We start from the raw sequence: 5,548 nt of genomic DNA, 5'->3' as shown, positions 1-5,548 counted from the left end.
CCATTGTAACCAGTGTTACATGTCCCGTTTTTTGGTAAATATTGTAACAAATTAATGGGCAGCTATTAAAGCTTTAGTCAGATAATTTTAGCGAGATTTACTCTGTGGTGGTATATAAGAAGACTAGAGGTGAGAAAATAACAGTTTAAGGTGAATATATAGTTATGAGTCAATAAAAACCTACATTACAGTCTTCACTAAAGGAGTAAATAAACAATGTGAGAGAAAATAAATGGGTCTTACTGATAATTTGAAGTAGTTGGCAAATGTAAAATGATGCTAAATGTTGAGTCTGGGTGCCTAGGAAAATGATGGTAAATAGGTGTTGACGTGGGTGTCAGTTGCTAGTGATGATAGCTGTAACCATAGGAGTAGCCGAGGTGTCTAAGGGGAAGTATGTAGAAGAAAAAAAGAAAAATAGAAGAGGATTGAAGAGACAATCTTGAGGGCAATTTATATTTGTTCTGTGAAAGAAGGAACAAGAGGCAGCAATGGCAGTGAAGAAGGAATGATCAAGTATGTAAGGAAGGAATTGGTATAGTATGTTTATATGCACATTGAGAAAGAATGTCATTTAAAAATTATGTGGTAGCTGAAAATAGATCAAGTTATATTTTGTCAACATTTGACAGTGTCCAAAATGTTTTTTAAATTGGCCATCAAGAGGAGAAGTAAGGGATCTGGTGAGAACATAAAGACCAGATCAAACACAGAATCTAGAAAAGTTGGTAACAGGCAGTTTGTGATAAAGTAATCTGACTGCAGATGGCCTGATAAAGGGACTGTGGTTCAGACGTAGGTGAATAGACAGGTGGAACAGGAAAAAGCTTGGCTTCAGTTGAGGAGGACATAGGGTCATGGAAATGTCATTAGGACAAGAATACTAACATGATAGGATTAAAATTGAGACTCAGTAACCAGTATTAGTTTTCCAACATGACTAGGACCAAAAAAAGACAAAAACCTATAAAATACATATCTTATCAATTTGATCATGTGGTTGAATAGAAACTAGGCTGTCAGTGTGGTTTTGAAATATAGTGAATTTTGACTTTAAAACCAAACAGGATTTAAATTCTCCAATCGCTGAATATTGGTTGTTCCTGGTTATGAGGAGTTAAAGACACACAGTGACAAGGATATTTTATAGAGTGCCAAAGCCATGCTGAATTTATTTCTTTTAATTGTGTTCCATATTCCCCTTTTATGAGCGTTGCCATATAAAATGGTGCATAATATTTAATGAATACAGGCCTATAAGATCTCCTGAATTTAAATTCTAAGTAGGCACATGAAGATAGTTCAATAAAATTATTTTATTGGTGCAAAGGAATGCACCCACAGATGCTTCCCTGCTTCTTTGCAGTTTAATTTTTTTTTTAATACAGAATTTGCTATGGTAACAGAGTAATTAATGTTGCCTGTCTCACAAGCAAAGTCTTCTCACCAAATTTACAGCTAAAAACGTAGCTCCAATCAATTCTTACTGTGTCTTAACATCATGTTTTTCATCCCTATCTCATTCTTTTATTAATTAAATAAGATTTGTTATTTTCTGGCTTGCAATTTAGAGAGCTCACAGAACTTCCCTAGTTCAAAATTCAAAGGCTTTGTACTATTTTTACGTTGAAAAAGAATCAATTTAGTTTAGTAAGAGATTATGTGCAGAGAGTAATGGTCTAATCAGAGACCTGAGGGCTTTGAAATATTAAGTTACATTTCTATTTCAAGTTAGTCTTCTTATCATCTTTTCCCCCATTAAACTGGGATCAGAGTAGAGAATGCCTTTTATAAAGGATTAAAATGGAAAGAGACGATCTCCAAGAAAGGCAATGGCTGATAAACAGCATTTGTGCAGATGTGTTAACTAACAAGTAAAAGTCCATTAGTGTATTTTAATAATACATATTCAATTATAACTCACGTGGGCCACACCATCTAGTCACTAAATGACAACAGCAATATGTTTACTTGCTCCTTTAACAAATATCACACATGCCCGCTTCAACTGCTTTGTTCAAGCAATACCAAGTGGTCATGTGTCAGAGTTCATTTTTAAGTGCCCTTCTTTATCATTCATTTTGGGGTCCAGGCTACCCAACCTTATCTGACCTTCAATTTTTCTCCCAAGAGCTCTTACCTGGGCTTAAAATTTTAATTTATTTCACCCACTGAAGCCCATGTTCAGTGCTGTGAATCAAGAGTCAAAATTTTACTTCTATACTTCTACTGAAGATATAGAAGTAAAATGGAAATAAATGCTCCTTGAAACTAGAAGGTACAGTCCTTTGAGTATTTCATGAAAAAAGCCATTTTCTGTATCATTCGCATTTAGCTAAAAGCATTTTGCTTAAATGCCTGGAAGTGTCTTGGGTGAAGTAATACGGAAATCTTCTCCAAAAGGCTAGTGATATAAAACTAGCAATGAAATCAATTCTCCTTTAGCTGGTTGGTCCATCAGATCAGTTGAGCACACAACATGACACATGAAAGTACAGCCATCTTGCCTCATCTGAGAAGAGGTGTTTTTAGCCAAGAGAACTGCTATATAAACTTAGAGTTGGAATCAACCTTGTATAGCCTAGCAAGCCTGATTAGAACTTCTAGCTAGATGTTATATGATGATGAGTTGCATCACAGACATCTCTAAGTGGGACTAATGCAGACAAAAAGTTGAAAGCTTGTAAATTTTTTGTCTATTTCATTTTGTCTATCTCTACAGGCTTGCTACTCCGTCTAGCATCCTTTCTTTGCCAGCTGTTTCTGATGGAGGAAAAATGGAAATTATTTCTTGTTGTAACCTAATAATATTCATAGTGGGGAATAAAGACAGTGTCTGCTTCTTTGGACCTGTTAAGAAGACCACATTCCATCCCTGTTATTATTCAAAATGAGTGTAGGTACTTCTTCCTGCCTCATCCATTGCTCGATTTCTCATTAGTTACTTCTTTCCCATATTATTTAGTTGCTAATATTTTTGCTCTTTTCCTCTGTGATATATCTAATTTTTACACCCAAAGTCAGACTTGACGTCTCCAGGTTTTCACCTGAACTGTCTGTGGCTGTAGTTTGTGTTCACCCTTCACTTTACGCAGCTCAAACACACAAAACAAAACCCCCTTTTGAAAACTGCTTAGCTGAGATTCCAACTGAGGCACTGCTGTCCTCCTTTCGAGTAGGGGGTCAGCGAATTACGGCCTGTGAGCCGAAAGTGGGCAAGGCCTGTTTTCATAAATAGACATTTTATTGAGACACAGCCATGCATATTCATTTACATATTATTCATTGCTGATTTTATGCTACAGTGACAGACTGAAGCAGTTGCAACAGAGACCATATGTCCTGAAAAACCTATTTACCAAAAAAAAAAAAAAAAAAAGTGCCCCAGCTCTTGCTCCTAGAGAGTTTGGACAAGGAGGCACAGAGCTGACTTTTTTTTTTTTTTTTTTTTTTCCCTCTCAATCTAGGGAGTTTATGTCTTGTCTCCTCTAATAAACATTCCCAGGCAAGAAATGAGCTCCATTTTTTCTTAAAATACTTGTTAGATAATTCATATAGCTCTATGTCATAGTTCTATTCCCTGTGTATTGGACTTACGTATGTTAGACTTCTAACTAGATTATTTTTGCTCAATTATTGAGAAAGTATTCATCGTGTTAGTAAGAAAAACTAAGATCTCACTTCTCAACTGGCTTATAGTGAATTGAATGTAAGCTAATTCTTTTTTATCAGGAGTTTTGATCAAAAATTTTGTATTTCTTTTTCTTTTTAAAAATGTGAGCAGAAGACAACCGGGGCCTGCATTTCTAATTGATGACAATTGACTGATACTGAGTAGCTGCTCTCCCCTGGAGCTAGGCCTGTGCCTTCCACCAGGCCCTTGTCATCAGCACTCATAGCATATATGCATATGCCCTTACTCCTCTGGCCCACTCATTGCTCCTGTGGGCAGCTAAGTGTGTAACTGTTCAATGGGTTCACCTTGCCTGCTGCCTAGAGAGAGCCAATTTAACAAGACGAGAATTGCAATGGCAAAAGAGTAGTTCATGAAGAGCCAGCTGAGAGAGAGACTGGAGTTTTATTGTTGCTCAAATCAGTTCCCCAAGCATTCTGGAATCAGAGTTTTTAAAGATAATTTGGCACGTAGGGGTGTAGGAAGTGAGGGGTACTGATTGGTCAGGTTTGAGATGGAATCAGGGGGTTGAAATGAGGTTTTCTTGCTGTCATATGTTTCCTGGGTAGGATGGCAGAATTAGTTGAGCCAGATTACTAGTGTCAGCTGCAGGGTTTGCAAAATGTCTCAAGCACTAATATTAGGTTTTACAGTAGTGATGTTATCCCCAGGAACAATTTGGGGAGGTCCAGACTCTTGGATCCAGAGGCTGCATGACCCCGAAATTGTAATTTCTAATTTGGTAGCTAATTTGTTAGTCCTAGAAAGGCAAACTGGACCCCAGGCAAGAAGGGGATCTTTTCAGGAAAGGGCTATTATCAATTTTGTTTCAGAGTTAAGCAATGAACTGCATTCCTTCCCAAAGTTAGTTCAGCCTATGCCCAGGAATGAACAAGGACAGCTTAAGGATTAGAAGCAAGATAGAGTCGGTTAGATCAGATTTCTTTCACTGTCATAACGTCCTCAGTTATAATTCTGCAAAGGTGGTTTCAAGTGTGGGACGATCTCTCTAGTTTTCAGCACTTCCTGAGCAGGTGTAGAGCCACAATTGCCAGGACTATTGTTCTAAGTGGATATTTTAAGTCAATCCTGAGACTTATTTTTCTTTTTCTTTTTGAGGTCACAAATAAGCTTAACATGCAGCTTCCAATCAACCCAAGACACTATAAAGAAGATGCTTCCCAAAGCCAGACCCCTGAAATATCCAACATACCTCTAAAAGTCTTTCATTCTAATGAGAGAAAGAAAAAATAGGAACCACTAAACCAAACCAGTAAAGATGTGTTTCATTAGCAGGATTGAATGGAAAATGGGAATGTTTGAATATAAGTGTTTATAGCTGCAAAAGTTTTAGAAAGCCTAGAAAGAATGAGAGCAGTTGTGCTTCCTGAGGTACCCCAAGATAAAGTACTCTCATCATTTTGAGAAAGATACCATCCAGGGAATCAGTAGAGTTTATCTGATCCTTGCTTCATGGGAACAGTTCTGTGATCTCCAAAATCATCACTGCCTGCTTCATTTGGTAGGCTTGTGTCATTCCTTCCACACTTGCCAGCTCATCCATGTGGTTCTTGCGTTGGCTTGGCTTAAGTAGGAATTGGGAGAATTGAGAGAAGGGTCAACTCTTCTTCCTGCTGTGAATAAATAAGTTTTGTAAAACTGACAAAGGAAGGCAAGAGGATTAGGCACAGGAAGAACTAAGAGGCATCAGGGATTTTAAAAAAGAAAAGCAAGAGAGAATGCTTCTGATTCAGCTTCAATAATGAATGTCTGTGTTCTTTAACTGATTGGCAATAATGCCAAATCAAATTCTCTCCCTCTCTTTCACACATATACAACACACACACACACACACACACACACACACACACACAC

Source organism: Macaca nemestrina, chromosome 13 (genome assembly GCF_043159975.1).
Source record: "Macaca nemestrina isolate mMacNem1 chromosome 13, mMacNem.hap1, whole genome shotgun sequence".
In the NCBI taxonomy this organism is placed as follows: Eukaryota; Metazoa; Chordata; class Mammalia; order Primates; family Cercopithecidae; genus Macaca; species Macaca nemestrina.
This window is presented reverse-complemented; position numbering follows the sequence as displayed.